Below are 19,640 nucleotides of genomic sequence, written 5' to 3'. Positions count from 1 at the left end.
CAAAATTTTCAATCTATTTATAAAAACTTTATTTTTATTCATAATAACATAATTAAATTAGATGATGTTCATGGATTTCTTCTAAAAATTTCATCATATTTTTAAAAAAATTCTTCACTTTGTGACTTATCGAAGGAGATAAAAATAACAACTGAACCGAGATCCACGTCGTTTGATCATAGAAGTCAAGTTATTTCACAACTTTGGCACGATTCCATTCCTAGCACACCCGCGATTTTTCTGCGCAAACAGATTTTGGCACGCCCAGTTGGACACGAAGATGCTTACCAAGCTTACTGAGAAGCATAAATGAATTCATCAATCACAAGGGAAGGACCATGCTGTCAAGGAAGGGAGGAAACGCTGATAATAACAAAAAGATGCTGCAAAGCCCAATAGGTTTATGAATCATTGAAAGGGAATGCACTTAGTGAATACTTGGAAAAGGACAAATGATTTATGATTTTTCAGATTCACATAATGACCTTTCACAAAATAATATATGAATTTCTCAGATAATTTCTGCCGAGAAAATATTGAAGGAATTAGACGATGAATACTATTGAGAGAGTTCAGTTTATCGACTGAATGCACGAATAAATTCTTGGGAACATGGAAAATATGTTAACCATAATTCTTCATTATATGGTTGTGCTTCTGGAAATGAAATGCGGATTCATCGAGTCTATTTTATAGAGTAAATGAGACAAAATTTAGATGAAAGATAAAACAGAAGGATGCAGTCACGTGAATGGAATTCATTGTTTGATACTGGAGAATACATGATTTCTGATTTTTTATATTCATACGATTATGTTTCAAAAGATGAAACATTGGTTTCACGTGAAGAGCTAGAGCAAATATTTGAAAAACAAGAAGGATCGGTGAAGGATTATTTCATAATGAGGTAAAATATCAAAATGAGCATCCCAAAGAATCGTTCCTCATAAATTTCTTTGTGGTGTTCCTCATGTAACTTCAGACATGAATTATGAGGAAGAAAATTTGGATTTTATGATGTTAAGTGTCATAAGGCATCTAGAAGAAGCCATGAGTTGTTGATAGAAAATGTGAGCAAGATCATGTCGATCACAATGAAGAGATTGGAAGAAGCTGTAGAATCAGATTTGTTCTCCAGTACGGCAATTCCCAAAAGATACTGCATTTTCTCCAACCACATTTACATCGTCTTACAATTTCTGAGTTCACTTCAATAGCCTCTGGTTCGATCACACTACGAAACCCATAACTTTCAAGTTCTTCAATAATTTCATCCCCGGATTTTATATGTGGAGGAGGCTTTTTCACTTGGTGATATTTCTTGAACCATTTAATATTTCGTCTGAAATTATGATCCACTGGTAAAAACTTACGATGGTTATGAACCATGATGTTTTACCAGCATTCGGCAATGTGAAAGTGTAGTGACCCGTTCCAGAATCACCTACTAATCAAGAATTAAGCATGCAATTAACTTAATTAATAACAATCAGAGATAATTGCGGAAAATGGTCAACAAACGATAGTTATACAACCCAAATGAAGTCCAGAATACCTCAGAATAAAAAAATATGCGGTACAACCATATCGTATCAAACAGTACTGAAGAACTAAACCAACCGGCTACTCAACGTCCTCATCATCCTCCTCCTGAGCCATCCAACCTGAGGCCTGCCCCGTGGGAATGGGGTGTCCAAGATAAACAAAACAGAGGACGTGAGCGATAAGAACGCCCAGTACAAAAACATGAGTATACAAGCCTATATGAAATGCACATGCTATGATATGATACCAGGGTAGTCAAGAAACGGGAGTCACAAAAGATCTCAATATGCTCAGTCTAGAGGCGCCAAGTGGATAGTACCGCGCGGTACTCCTCTGGGTCACTGCATCCACTACAAGATCAGACGTGGACCTAAAATGTCCCGGATCACCGAAGCCCTCCGGACCCATCGGCCACTGTGTACTCTCGGTGTCCATGCGTCCACAAGACAGGGCTGAGCGGCCCCACAAGATATAGCTTATCTCGAAAGAGATACAGCTCAACAATAAAGACTATCTCGAAAGAGATACGGCTCAAGATGAAATGTAACATGCAGCAATAAGCGTGACATAATAGCATGCATCATATGACATATATCAATGCAGCAAATAATCATGCAACACATATAAGAATGTATACTCGACCAGGATATCTCGGATAGTACTTTCGTACCTCTAGTAAAGAAATCCTAGTCCACAGGAAATCCTATCAATCGGGTCTAGTCCGTCGTCAGCCATGATGATACTGAGCTCCCTGACTGCCCTTCTCGGACCGTCGGCTATGCCCGGGCTGCTCTTCCCTTTCTGGCTGCTCTTCCCTTCCCGGGCTGATCTTCCCTTCCCGGGCTGCTCTTCCCTTCCTGGCTGCTCTTCCCTTCCCGGGTTGCTCTTCCCTTCCTGGCTGCTCTTCCCTTTCTGGGCTGCTCTAGAGAGCTAAAACTTGCATTTAAACACACAGTACCCCCTCCACAATGAGAAATCCCATGGCCTATTTATAGACCTCAGCCTGCATGAACGTGTCAACCAAGTCCCATGCATCCGGACATCTGTCGCTAGGCAGCATGCACAAAGACACCTCACCTTACATGCATGAACGTGTCAACCAAATCCCATGCATCCGGACATCTGTCGCTAGGCAGCATGCACAAAGACACCTCACCTTACATTCATGAACGTGTCCAACAATTACCATGCACTTGACACCTGCCCGGCAGGCGTTTCAACCAAATACTATTCCCGGGCTAATCTTCCCTTCCCGGGCTGATCTTCCCTTCCCGGGCTGCTCTGCCCTTCCCGGGCTGATCTTCCCTTCCCGGGCTGCTCTTCCCTTCTCGGGTGATCTTCCCTTCCCGGGCTGCTCTTCCCTTTCTGGGCTACACCTCGGCTTACTCACACGAACTCTAAAGCCAAATTACACATGATTTACTTAATTAAAGATACTTAATCATGTTTATTTAAATAAATAGGATTCGGGCTACTACATTCTCCCCCACTTAAAAAGATTTCGTCCTCGAAATCAGGCTAGAAGAAGAACGAAACGAAATCACAGCATCGATAAACAACTCAAATACATAAACAACTCAAATACTGTTGAATACAACCGATGTTTGGTTTACAACGGAAAAAAAACACACATACATCCATAGTACAACTACAGTACAACTCAAAAGAGCTCTGGATGCTCTGAACGCATACGGCTCTCTAACTCCCAAGTGGCTTCTTCATTGCCTCTGCGCTGCCACTGAATTAAGACAAGAGGAATGATCTTATTCCGCAACACCTTGTCTTTGCGATCTAGAATCCGAACTGGTCGTTCCACGTAAGACAAATCCGAATCAAGTTGAACTTCAGAGGGATGTAAGATGTGAGACTCATCTGCTACATATCGTCTCAACAAAGATACGTGAAACACATCATGAATACTTGATAGGTACGGCGGAAATGCAAGTCTGTAAGCCAAATCTCCCACGCTTTCCAATATTTCAAATGGACCAATAAATCTCAGAGACAGCTTACCCTTGAGACCAAATCTCAAAATCCTGCGAAAAGGCGAAACTCGGAGAAACACTTTCTCACCTGGCTGAAATTGCAGAGGTGGACGCTTGGTGTTCGCATAACTAGCCTGTCGATCCTGAGCAATCTTAATCCGCTTCTTGATTACTGCAACCTTATCAATAGCCTGCTGGACTAACTCCGGTCCCTCAACATGTCGTTCCCCAACTTCGTCCCAGAATAATGGAGTACGACAACGTCGCCCATACAACGCCTCAAATGGTGCCATACCAATACTACGATGATAGCTGTTGTTGTACGCGAACTCAATCAAAGGCAAATGATCCTGCCAAGCGGTTCCGAAATCCATAACACAAGCTCGCAACATATCCTCAAGTGTACGGATAGTCCTCTCTGACTGACCGTCGGTCTCTGGATGATAAGCCGTACTCAAACTTAGTAAAGTACCCAATGCTGACTGGAAACTACCCCAAAATCGTGAGGTAAAACGAGGATCTCTGTCACTAACAATACTGACTGGCACTCCATGCAAATGTAAAATCTCTTGAATATACAATCGAGCCATACGATCGAAAGTGAAATCACGGTTATATGGCAGAAAATGAGCAGACTTGGTGAGTCGATCCACCACTACCCAAATAGCATCACTGTTCCTCGAAGACAATGGCAAGTGAGTAATGAAGTCCATCGCGATATGCTCCCACTTCCATTCAGGAATAGGTAAGTTCAACAATAATCCTCCCGGTCGACGGTGCTCTGCCTTAACCTGCTGACAAACTAGACACTTGGAGACAAACTGATAAATGCTGCGCTTCATCCCTTTCCACCAAAATCGTGTCCTCAAATCTTTATACATCTTGTTGCTTCCCGGATGAACACTCAACTTGCTTCGATGAGCCTGAGACAAGATCTCTTCCCTCAAAGTATCATCCTCTGGTACTACAACCCGATTAGACAAACACAAAAGACCATTAGACTGATAATGGAAATTGCTATCTCCACCAACCAACCGAGCTAATCTCTGAGTCTTGAGATCAGACATCTGAGCATCTCGAATCCGAGTGAACAAAGTTGGCTCAGATAAAATAGTAGCAACACGAATGCTCTCCATACCTTTCCGATGTTTGAATTTAAACCCCAACGAACAACAATCCTGGACAGTACTAGACATAGCACTGGTCTGAAGTGCAGAGGCTCTCACCTTGCGACTAAGAGCATCGACTGTGAGATTCGCAGAACCTGGATGGTACTTGATCACACAGTCATAATCCTTAAGTAGATCCATCCAACGACGTTGTCTCATGTTCAACTCAGCCTGAGTGAACAGATACTTCAGACTCTTATGATCAGTAAAGATTTCAAACTGAACACCGTACAAATAATGACGCCAGATCTTTAGCGCAAACACAATAGCAGCTAATTCTAGATCATGAATAGGGTACTTCTCCTCGTGAGATTTTAACTGTCTGGAAGCATAAGCGATCACATGACCATTCTGCGTCAACACACACCCTAAGCCTTGAAAGGAGGCATCGGTATAAACACTGAAACCATCAGATCCTGACGGTAACGCCAAAACAGGTGCAGAAGTCAGAAGTCGACGAAGCTCTCTGAAACTATCTTCGCACTCAGATGACCACTCAAATGGAACATCCTTCCGAGTAAGTTGCGTCAATGGTCTAGCTACCTGAGCGAAATTCACGATGAAGCGACGATAATACCCTGCCAGACCTAGAAAACTACGGATCTCGGCCACTGTCGTCGGACGTGACCAATTCAGCACTGCCTCAATCTTGCTAGGATCCACAGAAACTCCTTCCTTGGAAATCACATGACCAAGGAATACTACACGATCAATCCATAACTCGCACTTACTCAACTTAGCATACAATTGCTTCTCGCGAAGAATCTGCAACACAATCCTCAAGTGATGGGTATGCTCTTCCACACTGTGAGAATAAATCAAGATATCGTCGATGAAAACTACAACAAACTGATCTAGAAAATCCCGAAAGACTCGGTTCATCAGATCCATGAATATCGCTGGCGCATTTGTCAATCCGAATGGCATAACTAGAAACTCGTAATGCCCATATCGAGTACGAAATGCAGTCTTGGAAATATCATCATCTCTGACTCTCATCTGATGATAACCCGATCGCAAGTCAATCTTGGAGTAAATAGAGGTACCCTGAAGCTGATCGAACAAGTCATCAATACGAGGTAATGGATACTTGTTTTTGATCGTCACACGATTCAGCTGGCGATAATCAATACACAATCGCATCGATACATCCTTTTTCTTGACAAACAAGACTGGAGCTCCCCAAGGTGAAACACTCGGGCGAATATAACCCTTATCAAGAAGATCCTGCAATTGCTGCTTCAGTTCCCTCATCTCTGACGGAGCCAGACGATAGGGGGCACGAGAAATCGGTGTAGTCCCTGGCATTAATTCGATGCCAAATTCCACCTCTCTAATCGGAGGAAAACCAGGAATCTCATCTGGGAAAACATCAGGAAACTCACAAACCACTGGAAGATCATCTATACCAACACTACCTGTGGACGAATCAACCGCATAGATGAGGTAGCCTTCCCCGCCCGACTCTAAAGCACGACAGGCTTTCAGAGCAGATACCACTGGCATCGGAGGTCGTGCTCCCTCACCATAGAAAAACCAACTAGAGCTCTCAGTCGTACGAAACTGAACAAGCTTCTGGTAACAATCCACAGTAGCTCGGTAGGTAGTCAATAGGTCTATACCCAAAATACAATCAAAATCTTCCATCTCTAGGATTATAAGATTCGCAGTCAATTCGTTGCCCTCAAAATCTAAAGGACAACCCATCACTAGACGCTTTGCTAACACTGAATGACCCATCGGAGTAAAAACTGGAAAGAATGACGTCTAGAGAAACATACGGTAACTTATGACGCTTAACAAATCGTGCAGAAATGAATGAATGTGATGCTCCGGTATCAATAAGAACAAAAGCAGGAATACCGCATAAACAAAAAGTACCTGCTATGACTCTCCCTGTCTCATCTGCAGCCTGATCCTGGTTCAGTGCAAATACCTGACCTTGGGCACGAGGTCGAAGGTTTGAACTACCCATTGCCTGACCCTGCATCCTCTGCTGAACAGTCGTCTGAGATCCGGAACCAGATCCTGCTCCACCTCGCAACTGAGGACAATTCTTCTTAAGATGACCTATCTCTCCGCACTGAAAACAAGCTCCCGCGGCTGATCGGCTCTGCTCCGATGGATGGTTCTTCCCACAATGCACACAAGAAACCTTCTTCTTACCAAAGCGAAAAACACCGCTAGACCGAGATCCAGATCCAGAAGAAGAAGAACCTGACTTCTTGAAAGACTGAGATCGAGGGCTCAAAGTATTCGGAGGTCTAGAAGAAAGAATAGACCTACCACGCTGGAGACTGATCTCTGCCTAGTTACACCGGTTCACCAACCCATCATAAGAAGTAGGATTATCGCAGACAGTGACTCGATCAAAGATCTCCTGGTTAAGACCCTGAAGGAAATGGTCATACTTGGCCTCAGATCTGCCACTAATATGAGGAGCAAAGGGTAACAACTCGAAGAACTTCTGCTGATATGCATCAACAGACATACTCCCTTGCTTAAGATTCAGAAGTTCAATCGTCTTTGCTTGGCGAAGTGCTGGAGGAAAATATAGCTGCATGAAAGCTGCACGGAATTCGGCCCAAGTCACCCTACCCTGAGCCTGGACTATCGGCGCAGAAGTCGATCTCCACCACTTGCGCGCACGGCCCTCGAGAAGAAAACCAAGGGTCTCCATCTGCTGCTCTTCGGTGCATTGGAATGCACGGAAACAACTCTCCATGCGCTCTAACCAATCCTTAGCAACATCGGGAGTCTCACCACCAACTAAAGGCTTAGGCCCCATCTGAATGAAACGGTGCATCTCAAAACGCCTAGGGCCATCACGACGATGACGATGTTCACGATGACGCCTACGATCGTCCTGGTCACCCCAACGACCTACACTCCCCTGACTACTCTCATCACCAAGGTGGTCAGCCATCGCTACAAGATAGAATGGGGAAAATGGTAAAATGGTCAACGAAAATCCCAAAACAGAATCTATATCCCAAAATCATAAGCATGCTCTGATACCATAAATGTAGTGACCCGTTCCAGAATCACCTACTAATCAAGAATTAAGCATGCAATTAACTTAATTAATAACAATCAGAGATAATTGCGGAAAATGGTCAACAAACGATAGTTATACAACCCAAATGAAGTCCAGAATACCTCAGAATAAAAAAATATGCGGTACAACCATATCGAATCAAACAGTACTGAAGAACTAAACCAACCGGCTACTCAACGTCCTCATCATCCTCCTCCTGAGCCATCCAACCTGAGGCCTGCCTCGTGGGAATGGGGTGTCCACGATAAACAAAACCGAGGACGTGAGCGATAAGAACGCCCAGTACAAAAGCATGAGTATACAAGCCTATATGAAATGCACATGCTATGATATGATACCAGGGTAGTCAAGAAACGGGAGTCACAAAAGATCTCAATATGCTCAGTCTAGAGGCGCCAAGTGGATAGTGCCGCGCGGTACTCCTCTGGGTCACTGCATCCACTACAAGATCAGACGTGGACCTAAAATGTCCCGGATCACCGAAGCCCTCCGGACCCGTCGGCCACTGTGTACTCTCGGTGTCCATGCGTCCACAAGACAGGGCTGAGCGGCCCCACAAGATATAGCTTATCTCGAAAGAGATACAGCTCAACAATAAAGACTATCTCGAAAGAGATACGGCTCAAGATGAAATGTAACATGCAGCAATAAGCGTGACATAATAGCATGCATCATATGACATATATCAATGCAGCAAATAATCATGCAACACATATAAGAATGTATACTCGACCAGGATATCTCGGATAGTACTTTCGTACCTCTAGTAAAGCAATCCTAGTCCACAGGAAATCCTATCAATCGGGTCTAGTCCGTCGTCAGCCCTGATGATACTGAGCTCCCTGACTGCCCTTCTCGGACCGTCGGCTATGCCCGGGCTGCTCTTCCCTTTCTGGCTGCTCTTCCCTTCCCGGGCTGATCTTCCCTTCCCGGGCTGCTCTTCCCTTCCTGGCTGCTCTTCCCTTCCCGGGTTGCTCTTCCCTTCCTGGCTGCTCTTCCCTTCCCGGGCTGCTCTTCCCTTCCCGGGCTGCTCTTCCCTTCCTGGCTGCTCTTCCCTTCCCGGGTTGCTCTTCCCTTCCTGGCTGCTCTTCCCTTCCCGGGCTGCTATTCCCTTTCTGGGCTGCTCTAGAGAGCTAAAACTTGCATTTAAACACACAGTACCCCCTCCACAATGAGAAATCCCATGGCCTATTTATAGACCTCAGCCTGCATGAACGTGTCAACCAAGTCCAATGCATCCGGACATCTGTCACTAGGCAGCATGCACAAAGACACCTCACCTTACATGCATGAACGTGTCAACCAAATCCCATGCATCCGGACATCTGTCGCTAGGCAGCATGCACAAAGACACCTCACCTTAAATTCATGAACGTGTCCAACAATTACCATGCACTTGACACCTGCCCGGCAGGCGTGTCAACCAAATACTATTCCCGGGCTGATCTTCCCTTCCCGGGCTGCTCTTCTCTTCCCGGGCTGCTCTTCCCTTCCCGGGCTGATCTTCCCTTCCCGGGCTGCTCTTCTCTTCCCGGGCTGCTCTTCCCTTCCCGGGCTGATATTCCCTTCTCGGGCTGCTCTGCCCTTCCCGGGCTGATCTTCCCTTCTCGGGCTGCTCTTCCCTTCCCGGGCTGATCTTCCCTTCCCGGGTGATCTTCCCTTCCCTGGCTGCTCTTCCCTTTCTGGGCTACACCTCGGCTTACTCACACGAACTCTAAAGCCAAATTACACATGATTTACTTAATTAAAGATACTTAATCATGTTTATTTAAATAAATAGGATTCGGGCTACTACAGAAAGCATCATAGTTTTCCATACAGTAAGGACATGCTAGTTTACTGGCGGTACTCCATCCTGATAACATTGTATATGCAGGAAAATCACTAATTGTCCATAGCAAAGAGGCACGCATAGTAAAATTTGTTTTCACGTGAACATCATATGTCTTTGCCCCAACTGACCAAAGTTCGTTCAATTCATCGATAAGAGGTTGCAAGAACACATCTAACTTGTTCTTAGGATTACTAGGTCCGGGAGCTATAACTGTCGAGAACATGTATTCATCTTTCATGCACATCCATGGAGGAAAATTGTAAGGTGTTAGTATAACTGACCATGATGAATATTGTTGTCCTGACTGACCGAATGGTTGAAAACCATCAGCTGAAAGTCCCAGTCTTACATTTCGAACCTCGAGTGCAAAATCTGGATGAGTTGTGTCAAAATGCTTCCATGCAGGTGAATCAGAGGGGTGACACATTGCATCTCCATCTTGTACATGCTCATTATGCCAACGCATGTGCTTCGCTGTTTCTACATATGCATACAACCTTTGCAAACGTGAGGTTAGAGGAAAATAATACATTCTATTCCATGGAACTTTTTTTTTTCTTAACCGTTCGACGTAAACTAGGTTTGTAACGTGGATGCCCGCAAAACCTATATTCTTGTAAATCAAAATCATTTCTCCAGTAAATCATATAGTTGTTGCTACAACAGTCAATCTTTTCAACCGGCAAACCTAATCCTTTTATTAATTTTTTTGATTCATAAAAACTATTGGTCATGCAATTTTCTGTGGGTAGCAATTCGGAAATAAGCTGACACAGATCATCGTAACATCTTTCTGAAATGTGATGTTTAGCCTTCATGTTCAACAAAATAGCAACGACTGACAACTGTGAATGACCATTCGGATTACCTTCCCAAATCTCGGTCTCGGATGCCGTAAGTAGAGCTGTCAATCGGGCTGGCCCGTGTCGGGTTGGGTCGGCCCGACTCGGGTTGGGAAGTGGTCGGCCCGTGGCGGGCCGGCCCATCGGGTTGGTGGGTTGGGAAATCCCAGCCCAGCCCACCAAAAGATGGGCTGCAGGTTGGGTTGGGCCAACCCACGGGTCTAAAAAAATCTAAACAATTTCAATACATTTGCTTCGTTTTGCATACTGTAGTTCACCCAAAACAATTGACAAAAAAAAAACGCTGTGTTGTAATCTGAATAAAAAAGGGTTGTTGACGGTCAAAGAATCCAAATATGAGTAAATGTTAAAACATGAAATGCCACAATTGACAGTGAAATAAACGAACAAAGTGCTAAAAAGTTAAAGAATTCAAAGAAATTAAAGTTCATCAAACTAAACAAAAAAAAAACAATATAATTTTTTAAATTTCATTAATCATGAAATCATTCATATCAAATTCTTCTCCTCCATCTTCATCCTCTCCCCCTTTATCAATATCAGCATTTGATCCCTGATTAGACAACGTTGTTTTAACACTTGTGTCGTCTTCATTACCTTGATCAACATTAAAATACAAAAATACGAATGTAGTTAAAATTAAAATAATAATAAACTAATTTATCAACTAAGTCAACAACAAACTAGAAATTTATTAACAAAATTACCAATGTAACCATGCAACCAATTGTGAGTGCAAATAAGAGCTTGAATTTTTTCAGGAAGTGTACAACTTCTATACTTGGTAAGCACACGAGCACCGATGGAAAAAGATGATTCTGATACAACAGTAGTAATTGGAATAGCCAAAACATCACATGCCATCATTGCTATGGTGGGATACCGTTGTTTTTTATCCTTCCAGTACTCCAAAACATTCAAATCTTGATGATATGCAAATTCAAGTTTTGGCTCCTCCAAATAAAGATCAATTTGAGATTTTCCAACATTTGTAATTGTCTGGCTCTCATATGCCATCATTTCCTATATTAATTGCAATAATTATGATATGAAAATATAAATCAGTTAAATAATACAAGAAAAAAAGTATTAGAATACTTACATAAAAAATGCTTTTGCTCTTTCCTTTACCTTCTCCTGCACTTTGGGGAGCAATTTGTGATCTAGAAGAAGATCGTGGTCGTGAAGAACTTGCATTGTCAGTCTTAGAATATTCATCAAAAAGCTTATAGAATTTTGCTTTCACAAGTTCTATCTTCTTGAGACATTTAACAAAATCACTCTCAACCTTAGAATAAAAAAACTCCAACATCGAAAGCTTTATATCCGTGGGTCAAGAATGGCTCCAAATACAAGCACCATGCTATATTGTGTCCAATACTTTTCAAACTTTCCCAACATTCTTTTACACATATCACTTATCACCTCATCTTCATGCATTAAGTTTTCCTTTAACAAAACTTCAATCTTCCAGACTTGCATAAAATATAAATTTGATGTAGGATAAGAAGAACCGGAGATCAAATTGGTAGTGTCATAAAATGGCTCAAGGAACTCACATATTTTTTCTCCTCTTTTCCACTCTTCACTTGAAGGACAAAATTTATAATTCTTGTCATTGAATTGAAGGAAAACAAAAGCTTTCTTATACTTGATGGCACTATCAAGCATTAAATATGTCGAGTTCCAACGAGTAGACACATCCAATCGCAAGCCAATACTAGTATCAATGCTACCGACTGCTTGTACACATTCTTGAAACTTCTTCATCCTAGTCTCCGAACCTTTAACATACTTGACTGACTCTCTAATTTTATTCAAAGCAACAACATCGACTTTCAAACCTTCTTGGACAATTAGATTCAATATATGAGCAGAACAACGAACATGAAAATACTCACCGTCACACAATAAGCTATCATGCAAAGAGAGTTGCTCTTTCAAATTAACTTGCATGTTGTCATTACTAGATGCATTATCCAATGTCAAAGAAAAAACTTTTTTCTCAATTCCCCACTCCTTCAAAAATTCAAATAATTTTGCTGCTAATTCAACTCCTGAGTGTGGTGGAGGCATATGAGAAAAGCTACGAATTTTACTATTCAACTTCCAATCATTATCAACAAAATGAGCAGTCAAGCAAATATAACCCTCACTAGTGCACGACGTTCACAAATCCGAAGTTAAACAAACTCTATTCTGAATAGTAGCCAAAACATGCTTAAGTTTCTCTTTTTCCCTCAAATAGATTCTTTTAATATCACAAACAAGAGTGTTTCTAGAAATACAAGGAACATCGGGATTTATGTATTTCATCCAAGCTCTAATACCATCATACTCAACAAACGAAAATGATAAATCATGTCTAATGATTGCACAAGCCAATAATTCACTGTGCAATTTTTTGGTCTATTTTCTTAGACCTCATCTTCCCATCTTGATCAAGAATAATTTGTCCTACATCATGGAACTTCAATTTGCTACAAGTTTTCTGATGATGCCACAACGTAGAAGTTCCATGCTGTTTAGTCCCACATTGATATTGTTTTTTACATCCATTACATTCAGCTTTATCTAAACCATCAATTCCTTTGATTTTCTTAAAATACATCCAAATATCAGAAGTTTCTCTACGTCATTTTGGTTTAGTTGAACCCTCATCATTCTTAGGATTTTTCAGTTCATCAACATCCACATCAGCAGTTGGAGTTTGAGAAGAAACGTCCATTTCAAAAATCTGTAATTTTTTTTTTCAAAAACCAACTGTAATTTTGAATTCAAAATTTAAAAATACAATCATTTCAATAATAACTTGTATTCAAGAATGTATTAATTAAGAGGAAAATAGCAATTAACAGTAACACATCATTTCGGAAGAAAAAACTCGTTGAATACACGTGTAAGCTTGAAATGGGACAAACAAAGCAATATGAAGCTATTGTACATGACCCATTACTATAAGAAAATTGTGGATGTGGAATATAAATTATAAAAAGATGATCCCACTCTAGTTGCAGGTACTAAATAGATAAATAAAAAAGGGTTAGGTTCATTTTATTTCCTTGGAAAATGATTACCTACTATACTGAGTTAATTAATTTTGCGATTTGAAGCTCATATCATTTCCACAATTTCTTCATAACATCTACAAATACTAGTATATTACCACCACCAGCTGTGGTTGTTTCTGCTACTTGTGTGACTAACTACTGACTCTTGGTTTTAAATACTTGATATAAACCAACAAATCTGTATGAGTTTTTCTAAGAATATAAGTTCACATTTATATTTGCAACAACCATTTCTATACCTTGTCCTTTATGTACCATTTCAATTTGAGTGGTTTTTTTTCTATACATTAGTTGAATCCTGAGTTGCTTGATTCTATGTTACGAATTCCTAATCCAAAGGTTATCAGAAAAATATATTTATATTTATATTTTCAATGACCATCGTTTTCTACATCTTATTTTGTATATGCAAAAGTAGTTTAAATGGCTTTTCTGTAACAAATTGTTCATGAATCATATCAATAAATTTTAGCATGACTCCGTTTAACTCTATCTCGAAAAAAAATTTGTAACTTGTACGCTTTTCATCTTTTTCTCTATCAATCGTCGGTCCGAATTCGCATTTCAATCAATGAACGCCTTAGATATTGTAATTTCTCGACCGAGGTATCAAGACAATTACTTTTTTTAAAAAAAATCTTTTAAAGATAAAATGAAGAACATTAAAGTTAGATTAGCTTCTTGGTAGTAAGAATAAAGAATATCCCTTTCAATGCGATGTGAGAGTCCATTTAACTCATACGGTGTGCCAAACCTAACATGAAAATCAAATAATAGGGAACACACCGTTTTGCAGCCAAGAATGCAGGCAGGAACAAGTCGAGACAGACGAAGCCAGTGAAAAAAGATTGAAGCTCTCTTCTTCTAAGAGATCCTCAAATACTGTGAGACAGAACACCAAATCTGAAAAAGAATCTGTACAGTCAAACACTGTTGCTGTCTCCTAACTCCGTAGAAATCGTAAGTGAGTTTACGTAGGAAAATAGAAGGATAAGAGGGATAATGATCGGGGGCTGATTCATAGAAACCGTAAAGGGTTCTTGAATCTTGAGATTTGATATCTTAATTCTTAGGTTTTATTTAACCCATGGGCCATGGGCTAACCCGAGCCCATCGAGTTAGGCCCAATTCAACCCATGGCCCGAGCGACTGGGCCCGTTTAGGCCCGAATTTAAATGGGCCAACAAAATCAAAACCCAACCCATTAAATTTTCTAGTCGGGCTGGGCCAACCCAGCGGGCCCATCCCATATTGACAGCTCTAGCCGTAAGCATCTCATATAGGTTTTTGGCAGTCTCATTTGGACTTCGGGGCTCATCTTCTATGTTAATAGAGTTATAAATATCGTGAACCATATTATGCATGTGATCAACATGTTCGACTTGTGCTGATGATGACGGACCAATCCAATGTTCAACTTCTGGAGTTATATAGGTTTCACCATGATAGTGCCAACGATAATAGCCTGGTACAAAGCCATACCTACAGATATGTAATTTGACTACCTCTTCGTCATGGAAAGCTCTGTTTCTACATCTTCGGTGATTACAAGGACAACGCATTGTTTCACCACACATGACTTCAGGATGCATCTTAGCAAAATTCACAAATTCTTCAAAACCATTAAAGAAGTCATTAGTTATGAACCCATTTTCCAACCTACGGTACATCCAAGATCATGTATCGTTCATGGTTTAATTAAAATACCTAACACAATTGCAAGATAATTATTAACAATATTTACATATAATATATACATTTGTAAATAAGTTCCCGCGAGAAACATAAAACAAAAGCCATATTCAAGTTTCTACCCCTCACCAGTATTTCATTTAATCCTACATTTTAGTTAACCACGAGTCCAGAATGCTTTATATCTGTATCTGTCTATTTGTCTTACCATATAACTTTTGGACCATGAAACTACAACATAAACAGTACATGCAATACATTTTAGGAAGACCAAGAAAAGTTCAAGACCACTGTGATCATGAAGAGAGATTGTAGAACCCGGTAAATCAGATTACGTATAAGACATGCATAATTGCTATTATTTAAATTAAAAATAGTTTTTATGAAGTGTTTAGTTCATTTTAAAATTTGTTAAGTCATGATCATTTATTTTAAATCGCAAAAGTTTATTTTTATCTTTTCGGTTAAATACGCGAGGCCGGGCTGGAGTTGGAGTATTGAGATAAAATTTAATAATAAGAAAATGCTCCTAAATTTAATTTAAGCCAAGGAATAATTTATTTTGATGTTAAATAATGTATTTAGGATTTATTTAATTAATTGGAGTAAGTTAGTAAATAAGTTCTTTTTGGCCAATAATTAATTAAAAGCTTAAATTAAAATGTGTAACCAATTGAGATAAATTAATCTAGACCTATTTCATTTAAGAAATTATACCCTGACATGTTAGTAAATTTATTTTAAGACTTAGCCATGCATGCAAGAAAATTATTATCCCAAATTAATTTATTATTTCACTAAAATACACAATAGGTGTTTAAAATTTTAAGGAGTTAAAATTCAATAATTAAGCAATATTTTACCTCCATTTATTAAGCAAATTTTCGGCCCCCTTAGAATCAAATCCTTACATGTTTGACAACTCTCCATTTTGATTCCTTTCCTTATCCTTTTTTGGTATATTAATTCCCTCACTTTTAAATCACCTATTGTGGAACCCGATAAATCAGATTACGTATAAGCCATGCATAATTACTATTATTTAAATTAAAATGATTTTTTATGAGGGTTTAAATTCATTTTTTTAAAATTTGTTGAGTTATGATTATTTATTTAACGCAGAAGTCTAGTTTTATCTTTTCGGTTAAATAAGCGAGGCCGGACTGGAGTTGGAGTATTGAGATAAAATTTAATAATAAGAAAATATTCATAGACTTAATTTAAGATAAAGAATAATTTATTTTAATGTAAAGGAATATTTAAGGATTTATTTAATTAATTGGAGTTAAGTAGTAAATAAGTTCTTTTATGCCCAATAATTAATTAAAAGCCTAAATTAAAATGTGTAACCAATTAGGATAAATTAATCTAGGCCTATTTTATTTAAGAAATTGTAACTTAACACGTTGGTAATTTATTTTAAGAATTAGTCATGCATGCAAGGAAATTACTATCCTAAATTAATTTATTATTTCACTAAAATACATAATAAGTGTTTAAAACTTTAAGGAATTAAAATTCAATAATTAAGCAATATTTTTACCTCCACTTATCAATCAAGATTTCGGCCACCCCTTAAAAGATTTAACCTTGATTGGCAACTCTCTATTTTTGATCCCTTTCCTTATCTTTTCTTGGTATGATAATTCCTTCATTTTAATCACCAATAATTAATGATTTAAGCAATATTCTCCATTGCTTTTGATCACCAAAAATTGGCCATCACCCCCCTAAATCTCCCTCAATCCCATAAAATCACACCTCATTCCTTATCTAACAAACAATAGGATAGAAGGATTTGTTTTGCCATTTAAACTCTCCATTTAATTGATAACCTTCCCCTTCATTTCCCTAGAATCTCCCTACCCTCCTAACCTTCGAAATTTATCAGAAAAACAGTAGCAAAATCGTGAGTTCCATCGAGAGAAACAAGAGAGAAAATAAGAAAAGAAACTACGTCTCCGCCGCGCCGTGTCGTCGTGTTGTTTGTTCTATTCAAAACAAATTTCCAGGCATGTCTATACGTTTCTTTTCTCTTAAATCAAGTCCTTATATATATTTTGAAATCATTATATGTCCCTGATTCATGAAACAACCGAAAATGACAGAAACTTTTCGAAAAAAAAAATCTGTGCAGATTTTCGGCCCTTCCATGTGCTTCATGGGTTGACTTGTTTTTGTGGTTTCGGGGTTTGGCACGGTTCCAGGTGCTCAAGGATGCACCTAGGCACGCACTCGGGGGGGGGGGGGGGGGGGGGGGGTTAGGGTCATGTTGGTTCGTTGGTTCCAGCCCATGCACGTTAGGAAGAGACTTGACTGCAACTTCCCCCGTAGTTGCAATATGTGTCTCGATTTTTGTTGTTTGGATGCCTAAGGTGAGGGTTTGGATTGTGGTTGGCCTAGGGCCTGTAACCATGGTTTGAATCCTTCATTAGCATGTCTAGGACATGACCAAGTCAGCCCTTCAAGGCTTGGTTCATGGTCCCATCGAAATTTTAAACAAACAACACAAGTGTCCCTCGGTTTTAAATTTTCTGGTGTGTGTGAGTGAGTTTTGATTTTTGAGGGGTTGGGTGGATCTTGGTTGGCTTATAGCCCTTAGCCATGACTCATACTACACCTTAACATGTCTAGCATGGACCATGGTTAGCCTCATATCCATTGGATCCATTATTTGACAGCAAACAACCCAAAACAGCGCAGTTCTCGGTAAAGGCAGTAGGTTTGGGTGTGTGTGTTCCATCGGGTCTATGGGTTTGGTTGGTTCTTCGTTGGCCTATTTCCATTAGCCATGGACTAACCAATGCCTCAACCTGTCAAGAAGGTGTTGTGACCACTATTTTGAGCCATGGTCAGGTTTTTAATAGTCATTTTGACAGCAAGTGTCAAGCTGCTCCAGTATGTGTTCTCGGCAGTATTGAGCTTCGGCTCTTGGGTCTCGTTCTTAGTTCTTGGTTGGCCTGTGGCCATTAGCCCTAGACTAAGACATGCCCAAATGAGTTAAGAAGGTCATGTTTTTGGCCGTTTATGATTTGGTTAAGTTTAGAGGTCGTACGAGAATGTACGGTGCAATGTGCCAAAGTGACTCTCGAAAGAGCGTTCCAAGATTTTGGCCTCCATTCACCAAATTTCGTGAATTTCAATTCTAAGGAGCATTATATCATCATGTTAGGCGTATTTTGATCATGACTAAACGATGGTTCGATGTTGGTTCGGGTTGGTACGGAGTCATGGTTGGAAAATTAGTTGTTGGTCGCTTTTGTCACGTTTTTGGTTCGGTTATGAAGGGTTGGTCAAGTTAAGTTTATTTGCATGTTTCACATGTTAGAATTAGGTCGCAGCGAGCCTGGGAACGATCCAACTCATTCGGTAATAACATGTTTAATAATTATATTACATGCATAAAAATATAAAATGTTTATTTTTGAGATAAATTTGATATGTCTTGTGGCCATCTTACGCTTATGGGATTGCTTCACCCGGTGACTTACGACCGGTTTATGTTTATGTATGGGTACGGACATCCAGTCCAAAGGTTGTGGCGATCTCTACCACCCAGTATACTGTGGTTTAGTCTGATCAGACGATTCATGTTATGTTATGGGCCACTTGCGTAGAACATTATCACTACCAGAAAAATTACGATATGATATTTTATGACAGGGCTCTATCGAGCAAATCTTTTACGTACGATTTTCAGTTATGCACGTAATTATATTTATCCATGACATGATTTTCACGTAGGTACTGATGAGGTCAGGACTAAGGGCGGGGACCAATGAGCTAGCTTGGGTCAGCAGTAGTAGAAACCCGAGGACCTCATGTTTCAGTTTATTTATCTTTTTACGCTCAAAACTTTTTTTTATCATGTTGAATTATTTTAAGTTGTTGTTTTGAAACACAATATTTACTTCCGCTGCTACTTTAACATTAATTCTTTTTACCAGTTTATTTTATGAATGAGGCATGTTATTTATTTTTAAATTTTTTTAAAATAATTTCGCAAATTTACAAATACGAAATACGGTCCTCTACAGTTGGTATCAGAGCCTATGTTCTTGTAAAGGGTTGTACTACTACTGACCTCGAGAAGCTCATGAAGTCACGTCTTCGGTCTGCAAGTTTTACGTTTACCCATTTCGTTTAAAGCATGAAATATTTTAACAACATGTTTCCATAAAATATTTTATGTTCAGATAATGATTATGCAGTATTTATTTAAATTTAATGAAATAATAGAATTATGCATGTTGATTACGCATGGGTTGTATGTATGGAACAATATGCCTCCTAGACGCATTCTTGAGCGCGTGAGAGACGATGAGCATCGTCATGAGGACGGGGAGGATCATAGGCAGGAGAGAAATGCACCACCACCCCCTCCACTGGACATGAATGCCCAGATGTTAGCTAGGATCAGGGG

Source organism: Primulina eburnea, unplaced genomic scaffold (genome assembly GCF_022965805.1).
Source record: "Primulina eburnea isolate SZY01 unplaced genomic scaffold, ASM2296580v1 ctg312_ERROPOS121453, whole genome shotgun sequence".
Taxonomy (NCBI): Eukaryota; Viridiplantae; Streptophyta; class Magnoliopsida; order Lamiales; family Gesneriaceae; genus Primulina; species Primulina eburnea.
The sequence above is the reverse complement of the archived record's forward strand: the minus strand, read 5'-3'. Positions refer to the sequence as shown.